Here is a 12,644-nt window from a genome sequence, read left to right on the forward strand (position 1 = left end):
AAATAATAAATTACATTTTAAAACATTATCAACTTTTAAAGGCTATTTTGGTCTTGACAGTTTGCATGTGCACACCAGTGCTTCACACCAGCCCTTTCCACCAGAATACCTTATACAACAGATCACCGCCTTATGCAAACACGGTAGCACCTAACTTCAATAGCTGGACTCTGACCCTCGAAGAATTTCAGCCATTTTTTTTGTTGACTCAGTGCTGTAGTGTTCAACTGTGATGGAGTAATTAACCGTGTGCAGCAGACAGGTTATTAGAAGCAGAGTTTGGATAAGATTTTCCTGCAGGATACGTGATACGGTGTCTGATCTGGAAGCAGTACTCTGTGTAAAGGCCAGGACCATCAGTATTCCCATAGTACGGTTTAGTGCCTGTAGGCATGGCAATTTGTCTCAGCTCCATCAACAAACAAACCCTGGGGAAACAGTGCAAGGCTGGACTTGTAATAGTGGCAAGGCTGATACAAAAGACCCAGAGTTATGGCTTGTGGAAAGACAGCGGCTTTATGTAATGACTTTTCTGGCCGACCTGGAAGGAAAGGCAGGCGTTTGTTCTCAAACATGCATTAACATACATGAACTCCCCCGTTCTGCCACACACACACAACTCGCTGATATGTTGCCTGTGTGAGAACATGATGCTGCCTGCTCATCACATTTCCCTGTGCTCTTTCCAATCAATTGCGTAAAGCACAGGAAATATGGGTCAGACAGCAGATGTGCTCTCGACTACAGGACAAATCACACCCTCTTTCAATGTGTCAGGATCAAACAGTGTAGCCGGGGGGGCAAAAAATTCTGCTTTCTAAATGTCTCTAACCTTTCTAGAGGAGAGGAAAAGTGGGAAACGGATACCGCTGTGCTCCATGGTTATGCATTTGTGGGGTCCGGCGTGTACGTGTTTGTAGAAATGTACGTGAGTGAGCTTGCGTGTATATGTTTGGGGATTGGTATATATAGCATCAGTGATGAATAAGGATGTCTGGGATAATGAACAGGAGAAATCTTTAAATGTTATCTTTGTGTTCGTTTATGCAATTTTCTTCACATGCTAGAAGGGTCAAGTTGAGCACTCATCATGTAAAAATGTATTAAATGTTTTCTTTGGATTCTAAACATAATTATTACTGTCAAAAATGGATTTGAAAATGTACAAAATATCTATTTTTCAGTCATGCACAGCATGAAGTAATAGTCTTTATTATACACTAGAATTCAAATGTTTGGGGATGGTACGGTTGTTCAAATGTTTTTTTTTCTCCAAGGCTGTGTTTATTTGATCAACAAGACATATATTAATATATTTTAAAATGCACTTTATTACTGTGATGGAAAAGCTGGATTTGCTGCAGTTATTACTCCAGTCTTCAGTGTCACATAATGATTCAGAAATCATTGTAATATTCTGATTTGCTCAAGAAACATTTGCACTTAAGCGATTTGCTTAAGTGTCAGTGGTGAAAGTGGTTGTGCTGCATAATATTTTTGAGGCAAATGTGACTTTTTTTCTGCTTTCTTTTATGACTAGAAAGTTCAAAACAGCAGCATAAAAATAATAAAAATCATAGAAAATTTGTTTTAGTAGCATTACAAATTTAATAACAGAAATCTCTCTTTTGGTCAATTTAATGTGTCCTTGCTGAATAAATTTTACTCTGATTATATTTTCTTTGGAACAGTTTATATATATATATATATATATATATATATATATATATATATATATATATATATATATATATATATATCATCTGAAGTTGCATTGGCTATTTTATCTTTAAGCTCCACAAAAAAAATAAAAAAGCAAGTTAAGTTTTAGCAGTAGTAATAAATATCTCTAAAAATGAGCAAAATTGACAGCTTGCAAGTATGTGAAGGTGTGCAACAGGAGAGAGAAATTATAGGGAAAAAAAGCATCAAGTTAATGTATGAGTATGACATACAGCTGAAAAGTCTGTGAAACTCTCTCTCTCTCTCTCTCTCATTCCAGTCATGCTCTTCCTGTCCTTTACAACAGCAACAATCACATGCTCTTATGATAGACTCATTTAGATTGACCTACATCACTTTGGATAATAACTGCAGCTTTAAAGAGAAGATTGGTAGTTTGATGGATGGATTCAAATTTTTCCTTTTCATCCACTCCTTTTTTTTTCATTCTGGCATACGGGTCTTCAAGCCTCCATGGAACTTCAGCGCCTGCCTTTGCTTGATCTAGCAGTTATCCGATCAACCACTAGGGGGTAGTAATGTTCTCATGTCAGATTAGCCCAGCTGATTCAAATCCTTTATTCTAAAAGATTTATTTACTCCCTGGAATAAAAACATGCGCTCTCACATTCTTTTAGATTGACGCTAATGCGTTTCCAAAAAGCTGTAATCAGCTCTTCACGCACACCGCTTTGAGAGCGTGCTCTTTTTTTGCAGGAATTTATACGGTTGTATAATGCTGATTTGTTCTTATTTCACTTTAAACAAGCCTCTAATCACATAAAAACAATAATTAAGAGTCAATTATTCCAGAGTGCCTGTAGCAAAAAAGAGAGAGAGAGAGAGAGAGAGAGAGAGAGAGTGATTTTTATCAGGCCATGAGTGTATACTCTACATACTAACTGAGTCTGGGTTGAAACGAACAGGAGTTCTCATTCTCACTGGTGTTAAGCACTATGTTGGTCGAATCTCCTTTTGATCCCTTATAGATGCCCGATCTCTAGTGACCCCTAAACAAACCCCACTCCACATGATGGGATAAGGGTGGGATTGTGAAATGCTGAGCTGGCAAGGCAGCTCATCTGGAATGCTGTTCCCTTCATTTATGTCCCCCTGCAAATGAGAGGGTTAACTTACACATTAGCACAGATTAAGGGTACAAATGAGACCTTGTGTCACTAAATGGGGTCAAAAGAGGGGATAAGGGTGGAAAGGAAAGGGCGAACACCTTAGGGTACTAGGGAACTCTAGTTCTTTTCTATGCAGATTATCCAGGCACATTTTGCTTCTTGCAAATGACTGATGCTTATTTTACTTACTATCTCCGATGTTATGAGGTGGAATGTGTGCACGTGTATGTGTTTGTGTAATTATACTACCCTGAATTTATATTTTATTGTATTGTTATATTATATTTTATATTTAAATATATATTTAAATCATGTATTAAGATATGTTTTGAACATGTATGTTTTAAACATGAACATTGTATGTTTTCTTTTTTTCTTTTTATAATTTTAAGGTGCTTAATAGTAATTAATTTGTTTATTATTATTATTATTATTATTATTGTTATTATTATTATTATTTTTTTTTCATTTTAACTGTAATTAGATTTTTTTTTATCTGTTGATTAAATGATCCAACAGTGTGACAGATGCAGTATGTGGCATTAGTGGTTTTTAGAAAAATGTTTTTCAAGTCAGGATTCCAGGTCAGGTTCAAGTTGCAGTTAGACAAATCACAATTATTGCATAAGTATATTCCAGGAGTTTACATCTTCCAGAAGCAACTGTAAGTACGGCCCAATTGGGAAAAGCATTACTAGTTGCTACTGTGATGTCTATATAACCAGCCTTTGCTCTGGGCAGGGGTGGTGCTGCAATCTCTATCTGAGTGTTTTCCTTCAGCTCTAAGCGACGTGCTGAGGCTCTCGCCCCGACCTGCTGGGTGTTTACGTGTTGACACTCGCTACGATGGGACTCCACATTCCTGGCAGAGGCCTTCTTGGAGTTGCCATGTTAGGAAAACACTATCTGACACCAAGTCAGTTTGCGAGACAACTCAACAAACAACTTGAATACTCTGAGGTCTATATTGGCATAGATTCCAATGAAGAGTTTTACTTGTTCTTCAGGAAAAAAAAGGAAAGGAAAGCCAAGGTTTTGAAAAGATTTCACATGGCAGGATGTGTGTGCATGTGTGAATTCATTTTATGTTAAATTTTGTTGCTTCATTTTGTACACTTAATTGTTTATAGTGTGTGTGTGTGTGTGTGTGTGTGTGTGTGTGTGTGTGTAATATTTGTATCAGCTTTATTTCAATTACTGAGTTTTTGTCATAGTTAAGGTCTGATAACAGCACTGATAAATACACTTCATTTCAGATTTTTCTTGAAGACGTTAGTAAAAATAGGATGTCTGTGACACTTCCCCTTTTCAGACCAATTCCACGTTAGCAGAGTTACTGGATATTTATATAAAATAACACTTATTTGTAGGTGGAAATATTAAAAAAAAAAATTTCAGCACTTTTTGCATTTGGTAGTGATTAATTCAACAAGTGTTATGTGATTTTAACATGGCCACCTCCATAATGCAACTTGCTCCGTATAAATAAAAGTGCCTTTATTAGGTTACTGATTGGCACATATTTTTCCTATGAAGTTGCTTTATGTGTTACAAAAAATCACCTTAAATAATTCAAAAGCCCAAAATCACACTGGAAATGTTTCATCTGTGAAGCCTAAAACATTGTGTTGTAGATCTAGTGTAGAAGGTCAAAGTTCTAAGCCTTCTGGACCCACATTTTCCCCAGCCCGGATGAGGGGGAGAGGGGAAAGGTGATATCCTCTTGGACAGCATGACAGGGCTTCCTGGAAGAGTCATCCCTCCCTAAGAACAACTGCATCCTGCCCTGAAAATGAAACGAGGCTCAGTAGAGCCACATATGTTGTGAAAACACACTCAGCCATTGTGATACCAACATGGTGTGCCATCTTGAACCAGTGCTAAAGAGGCAGCTATTATATTATCATAGTGATTAAGTTACTCAAGGGAGCAGGCAGTAATAATTATAGAGACACCTTGTGTTTATTGATGGTTTTCTTAATGTCATTGGGTATGCTATAATGACTGAAGGATGATAGCACAACTAATACTATTATAGGCCATTACACAAACACAAATACAGAGGGAGAGAATATGAAAGTGATTGCTGATCGTGTGTATGTGTCTGTGTGTGTTTTTCTCCTAAATACATCCTCTTGGCAAGAATCCATGAGTGAACGGTTAATGCAAAGAAAGCAAAATAGAAAGTGAAAAAGAGAAGTGTGTGAGGGCGGTTTTGTGCATTGTGCGCTTGTACTGTATGCAATCGTTTTTGCTAGTTTTGGAAACCGTGTCCTACCAGGAGCAGCAGCTGTCAGGGCAGAACACGACTCGGCTCTTTGGGCACTGTTGATGGTAAGTTGACTTTGTCATCCTTATTAAGCTTAATCACCGGCTGTTACTTGGAAGCATTTGTTTACCTCAAAGTGGCACGATGTGGAGGTGTAGAGTGTATATTTACCACCTCAGATTAACAGGAGACTGTCAAACAATGACAGCCTCTATTCTGACCACTGGAACAAATGATGTTGAACTATTTCACTTACTTTATTTGCTAGAAAATTACTTGCTGCAGACTGATAGATGATTGGTATGTAAGTAGGCTGGTAGGTAGTATTAAGTTAGTTGCTTTGTTTATTGTTTAGTTTAAATTAGTTGGTTAGTCAGTCTGATGTGTAGTTTGTGAGTTGGTTTGTTGGTAGTTAGTAATTCGAGCTAAAATATTAAAATGCCTGACCAGACCATGATTCAAACCAATGTGCTTAGCTAAGTTTATTTTAGTTCTAATTAGTTAGTTAGTATTCCAACACAGATCATTATGGGGTCTGTCCAGTCCCTTTATTTATTATTGATTTAAACCAGTTAGTAAGTTGATTGGTTATTTTTACCTAGTTGGTTGTTTTGCTTAGTGCAGCTTAGTTTAGTTGGTTAATCAGTTTGATGTATAGTTGGTCAGTTGGTTTATTAAATGTCTAGTAAGTTTGTTAGTTTAGTTTTTTTGTTTGTTGGTTAGTCAGTTTTATGTTTAGTTAGTTGGTTTAGATTTAGTTGGTAGGTTGGCGGCGTAGTTAGTTTAGTTTGCTGGTTAGTCTGTTTGATGTTCAGTTAGTTTGTATTTAGTTGGTTTGTTAGTTAGCTAGTTAGTTTAGCTGTTTAGTTTGTTGGTTAGTCGGTTTGATGCTTAGTTGGTTTTTATTTTGTTTGTTTGTTAGTGCACTAGCTAGTTTAGTTTGTTGTTTAGTAAATTTGATGTTTAGTAAGTCAGTTGGTTCGTACTTTGTTTTGGTAGTTAGTTTGTTAGTTTAGTTTAGTAGTTAAGTTTGTTGGTTAGTCAGCTTGATGTACAGCCATGACCAAATGTTCTGAGAATGACACAAATATTAATTTTCACAATGTCTGCTGCTTTAGTGTTTTTAGATCTTTTTGTCAGGTGTTACTATGGTATACTTAAGTATAATTTAGTGCTTGCAACGATTACATTTTTTAATCGTGATTAATCGCATGACTACCTGCGATTAGTTGCATTGTTATACACAAAATTAATAATGCATTCAAAAGTAGTGTATTGTGCACATTTTTCATTTAAACGTACTGCTATATGAACAAGAGTGCAATAACATTTGGTTTGCAAACACTTTAAACAAATAAGTTTGCGTGATGATCTGTTGTGAAAAAAATTTGCTCCATTTCTTGTCTCCAAACATTTCTTAAAGCTATGTTTTTGCTGCTGTTTTTCTTCTACTGACCTCAACACATGCCTTGCTCTCTCACTGGCTGTAGCTTGTCGAGACACCTGACAACACGTGATGTCGAGTCGGCCGACCATTCCAGATATTCAGCATGCTAGATATTCATTTGACATTTGCGATGCGTCAATGGGCCTCTTTGACGTGTCGTTGAGTAGTTCCCACGTAAAGGTTGGTGAGCTCCAATCACCCACTGATTTTCCCCCGATCACAGCCCGACACATCGGCGAGTTTGTTTACTTAAAATCTTGTAGTGTGAACTTTAGTTATCACTTTTTGAAGCTTTTTTCCCAGATGCCCAAAACAGTCGGGAAGGGGATTCAACAGAGAAAAAAGATTTTACCCCAGTCCTCGGCAGTCCAATCCCTGCACCTTTTGCAGAATATCAATCTGTCCCTGAGAGTAGTGGCTTCTTTGCTGCCCTGCTTGACACCAGGCAATCCTCCAAAAGTTTTCGCCTCACTGTGCGTGCAGATGCACTCACACCTGCCTGCTGCCATTCCTGAGCAAGCTCTGCACTTGTGGTTCCCCAATCCTGCAGCAGAATCAAATTTAGGATATGGTCCTGGAGCTTGCTGGACTTTCTTTGGTGCCCTGGAGCCTTATTCACAGCAATTGCCCCTTTCCCCTTGAAGTTCTTGATGATCTGATTAATTGATGATTTAGGAGCTATCTTACTAGCAACATCATCCTTGCCTGTGAATACCTTTTTGTGCAAAGCAATGATGACTGCACATGTTTCCTTGCAGGTAACCATGGTTAACAGAGGAATAACAAGGATTTCAAGCAACACCCTCCTTTTAAAGCTTCCAGTCTGTTATTCTAACTCAATCAGGATGACAGAGTAATCTCCAGCATTGTCCTCATCAACACTCTCACCTGTGTTAATGAGAGAATAGTTAATCAGTCGTCCATGAGGGGCTATCGCACTGTTTGGTGTTTATTTTATCAAACAAACAGCCTTCTTTATCATCTTCATTTTGTGACCGCGCTAGTTCCAGTGACTTATTTCTTATTAGTTTTCTGATAACTTCCCTTTGTTTTTGAAATGATGTGGTTGTGTGACATTGTTTCTAAGAGGCGTGTAAAGGGCAGGTTTTAGTGAAGCGCAGCGGAGCTTCTGGCCCGACGATGGAAACGCAGTGCTTTTTTGGTCCCAGTGCTACATGTCTGAGGCTATTAGCACCGCCCAGCCCGTTTAAAGCACTTGCTCGCACTGGCCCGACAGTGGAAAAGTGTCTACTGGCATGATGTCATCTGGTCTTTTTGTGGCAAGGCTGAAATGCAATTGCAATTCATCTGATCACTCTTCATAACATTCTGGAGTATGTGCAAATTACAATTATAAAAACTGTCGCAGCAGACTTTGTAAAAATTCATATTTGTGTCATTCTCAAAACTTTTGGCCACAGCTGTATAATTAGTTGGTTTGTGCTTAGATGTTTTTTTAGTTAGCTGGTTAGTTAGTTATTTAGTTTGTTGGCTAGTCAGTTTGATGTTTAGTTAGTTGGTTTGTATTTAGTTGGTTTGTTAATGAGCTAGTTTTTAGTTTAGTTTGTATAAGATGTAACATTACAATGAATTTACACTTATATATTTGTACAAACCCGACTCCAAAAAAGTTGGGACATTGTATAAATTGTGAATAAAAACCGAATGCAATGATGTGGAAGTTTCAAATTTCAATATTTTATTCAGAACACAACATAGATGACATATCAAATGTTTAAACTGAGAAAATGTATCATTTAAAAGGAAAAATAAGTTGATTTTAAAATTCATGGAATTAACACATCTCAAAAAAGTTGGAATAAGGCCATGTTTACCACTGTGTGGTGTCCCCTCTTTTTATAACAGTCTGCAAAAGTCTGGGGACTGAGGAGACAAGTTGCTCAAGTTTAGGAATAGGGATGTTGTCCCATTCTTGTATAATACAGGCTTCTAGTTGCTCAACTGTCTTAGGTCTTCTTTGTGGCATCTTCCTCTTTATGATGCACCAAATGTTTTCTATGGGTGAAAGATCTGGACTGCAGGCTGGCCATTTCAGTACCCGGATCCTTCTTCTACGCAGCCATGATGTTATAATTGATGCAGTATGTGATCTGGCATTGTCATATTGGAAAATGCAAGGTCTTCCCTGAAAGAGACGACGTCTGGATGGGAGCATATGTTGTTCTAGAACTTGGATATACCTTTCAGCATTGATGGTGCCTTTCCAGATGTGCAAGCCGCCCATGCCACACGCATTCATGCAACCCCATACCATTAGAGATGCAGGCTTCTGAACTGAGCGCTGATAACAACTTGGGTTTTCCTTGTCCTCTTTAGTCCGGATGACATGGCGTCACAGTTTTCCAAGAAGAACTTCAAATTTTGATTCGTCTGACCCTTATGCACAGAGATTGTTCCAGATTCTCTGAATCTTTGGATGATATTATGCACTGTAGATCATGATAACTTCAAACTCTTTGCTATATTTCTCTGAGAAACTCCTTTCTGATATTAATCTACTGTTTTTCGCCCGCAGCATTCGGGGAATTGGTGATCCTCTGCCCATCTTGACTTCTGAGAGACACTGCCCCTCTGAGAGGCTCTTTTTATACCCAATCATGTTGCCAATTGACCTAATAAGATGCAAATTGGTCCTCCAGCTGTTCCTTATATATACATTTAACTTTTCTGGCCTCTTATTGCTACCTGTCCCAACTTTTTTTGGAATGTGTAGCTCTCATGACATCCAAAATGAGCCAATATTTGGCATGACATTTCAACATGTCTCACTTTCAACATTTGATATGTTATCTATATTCTATTGTGAATAAAATATAAGTTTATGAGATTTGTAAATTACTCCATTCCTTTTTTACTCACAATTGGTTCAGTGTCCCAACTTTTTTGGAATCGTGTTTGTAGTATCAAGGAGAGCATCTAATGCAGAAATTTATTTTAATGCCATTATTATAGATGCAAACTAAAGGAACTTTTTAAGGGCCCAGTTCACATTTGGTAGAAACTTGTTGTTCTGTAATACTTTTCTCTTCTGGTAATTCTCAGCAGAAACTCCAGCTGTGCATCAGCTCAGTTTAGAAGGCGCTCTAACAGATGTCCGGCAGTTTGCCATTGCCCTCTCGCTCTGTCCTCACCTGTCCCTCCCACTATGTGTGGAAGACACTGAGAACGCACCAGAGGATGGGGTCAAACTTCAGAATCCTTCTCTTCCGTCTGCCATGTCCTTTTAAGCATGCTTGGATTAGGATGAGGTTAAGATGCTTTAATTGAATTAACCCCTCGAATCCCACACAAGCAAAGCTGGAGTAAAGACCAGCAGCTTTCTCACGGTGTGTGGCGACAGATCTTCATAGTAACCCGATACTTCCAGTCTCTTTGGGGAGGTTACCCTGGCAACAGTATGAATGAACTGACAGCGTCTGTGCATACATGTGCTTTTTATTAAAGAGGAGCAGTAATGGAGACATTTAGTGGCAATTCACTGTCCCTTGTGGCACAGCAAACGCACACTTCCTCCCCCTCTCTTCCTCTTCCTATCTTGCCTTTTTACTCAACCATATCAACATCCGTAAAAATCAACATCTGTTTAGACAACCTCTATGTTTGTACCACCAAATGGTTTATGAATTTAAATGAATAGCTCAGTCAAAAATGTCATTTATTAAATATTCACTCTCATGTTGTTACAAAGCTGTACCTCGTCCATACAGTGTTGTTTTGGACCCTATCGACTTTTATTATATTATCTGATATTATATGGTCAAAGACAGTTTTCAAAATCTCTTCTCAAAAAGCTCAGAGGAATACAATTCATACAGGTTTGGAATGACACAAGGGTGAGTAAATAGTTTTGGGTGAACTATCTCTCAGTAAGCAATCCTTGTCATGCAGTGGCCCAGAATTATTTTAAGTGTATCTTATCATACATAGATTTCCAGAGTGTGTGGACTCGAATAGAAGAAGAAGTATTAGTCATCAGATAATGACCTGGAATGACCAGAACAATGTGGCAGTGGAGAGCACTTTGTAGGAAACTCCATTAACAAACCGCAGTCAGTTAATTAGCTGTAGACGCAGCAGAGCATACAGACCCTGCATGTGGCTCGGAGCTTTGCGAAAGGCTTTTAGATGAAAGTGATGAATTGCTGTCATTGGGCTTGTTCTATACTTTATCAAATGATTAAATATTGAATGTAAAATAGACAGCTCTCGCCGCATGCAAAGGTCATTTTCCGATTGCCACATTAATCAAAATGCTTTTTCCTGTCAGCTGTGATGAGAGAATTCCCAAAACAGCAGAGATGCGCCATGTGGTGATATGCTGCAGGCACAAGTGTATATATGTGTGTGTGAGGTTAGACACTGTAGGATGGGAATTTGCTCTTTCTGGAAGCTTCCACGGCTTCTCTTAGTTCATTTCGTACCGGATTTCCATTCACGCATCCCAGCAGATTGTATTCTATTCACAAGGATTGCATTTCCATTTTTCTACTTTACCTTTCTGGGATTGTGAAAGACATATCCTCGTATCTTAAGGGGTGGGATTTTAACAGAGAGTTGCGCTGATGACATAAGGAAAATGGATAAACATCCATCCCACTCTTGAGAAACACTCTTATTTAGGTAACCATGGTGATAACAGAGCTGGAGGAACTCCTTTTCTTTTGTGTGGCGTAAAACTAGTTAAAATACAACCAGGAAGAGAGAGGCCCAAAGGCAAGGAAATGCATCACCCTCGGAGTGCTGTCTGTGGTTAGGCTACGACACACCCTCACACACACACACAGGCACGTTAGACTCACACATTCTCGTAACTGACATCCTGAACAGTTCGCAATTCACTCTCTGACAGCACATGGGGCAGGGCAGCTGCTCCAGGATCCCACTTATCTGTTAAGGTAAAAGACTGATTTCTGTTAATATTTTACTATACCAATGTCTCTGCTGGAATGTTTCTAGTTTGTGTAATCTGCTTACTAGCTGTCATTTGTCGAATGCAACTGGTTGTGGTTTGCAATAGGCCTATTTGTTGTATTGAGCTGTAGAAACATGTTGTGGTTTTGTCATTGGCTGGTGTGTTATGAGGGGAAGTGTGAGTGTGTTGTTTTGGGGCCTCACTATGATACATCAGCCATCTATTGAATGTCAAACAAAGGAACATTATTGTGATTCAAACATAAAACCATCCTCACAGCGTCTCAGCATGGGTTTGACCTGCACACTAACACACACACACACACACACACACACACAAACACACTTTCTTTCACTCAAAGGCATTTTCACACTCTCTCATGGCTAGCTGTTTTGAAAAAGGCCCATCCTTACATGGGTGTATTCAGCGGTTTCCTTGACTTTAATTTATATGAGGTGGACTTCATTTTATGGAGAGCATAAAGACTAAACACTTAGATTTTGTGATAAGTCAGAATGACAGTTCGAGAGTGAGAAAAACACACTTCCTCAGTGAAACTGTGCAGAGATGCTTTACCTCCTCATGTTTAAACAGATCTGGAGGGGAGTCCTTAAAGAGATAGTTCACCCAAAAAAAAATCAATTCTGTTATTATCTACCCATGTCGTTTCAAACCTGTGTGACACTTTCTACATTCAAATGTAAAGGGTATTTTTTATTATTATTTTAAGAATATTCTTGCCACTCTTTTCAGTACAATAATAGTGAATTGGGACAGAGGCTGTCATGGTAAAAAAAAAAAAAAAAAAAAAAGTATCTTTAAAGTTCTCTAAAGCACTACATTGTAAGCTGTAAGTTTGGTGTGAGGCAAAAGACTAGAATTTGAGAAGTTGGGATAAACGAATCATTCTTTTGAGTCATCTTTTCAGAGAATCATTTGCTTAATTTCCCATTTGGCCTAAATGATTCATTTATTGCAGAATTTTCTCCTCAAATCCATCCCACTGACTCAACGATCAGGTCGCAATGTTTAAAAACCAACTGGATTATAAATCTTAAATTTCAATCTGGTCATTATAAAATATTGCTCTTGAAGACTTGAATATACTGCAAAGATCATACAAACTACTTTTATGATTGATGA

The 12,644-nt window shown here is 38.2% G+C and overlaps 1 protein-coding gene across 3 annotated transcripts in view; it reads left to right on the top strand.

The window, feature by feature from the left end:
• LOC132144740 (neuronal-specific septin-3-like) overlaps window positions 1-12,644 on the top strand; it is a 67,383-nt gene that overhangs the window by 26,686 nt on the left and 28,053 nt on the right. The window contains exon 1 of one of the 3 annotated variants that reach the window (XM_059555334.1): window positions 5,055-5,186. The exons of 1 other annotated variant lie outside the window; for it this stretch is intronic. The gene's annotated coding sequence lies outside the window, so the exon portion shown is untranslated. Of the gene's footprint in view, window positions 1-5,054; window positions 5,187-11,358; window positions 11,485-12,644 lie in introns of those variants that run through there. One more of the 3 variants, XM_059555329.1, reaches the window with a different exon arrangement.

Source organism: Carassius carassius, chromosome 1, assembly GCF_963082965.1.
Source record: "Carassius carassius chromosome 1, fCarCar2.1, whole genome shotgun sequence".
NCBI lineage: Eukaryota > Metazoa > Chordata > Actinopteri > Cypriniformes > Cyprinidae > Carassius > Carassius carassius.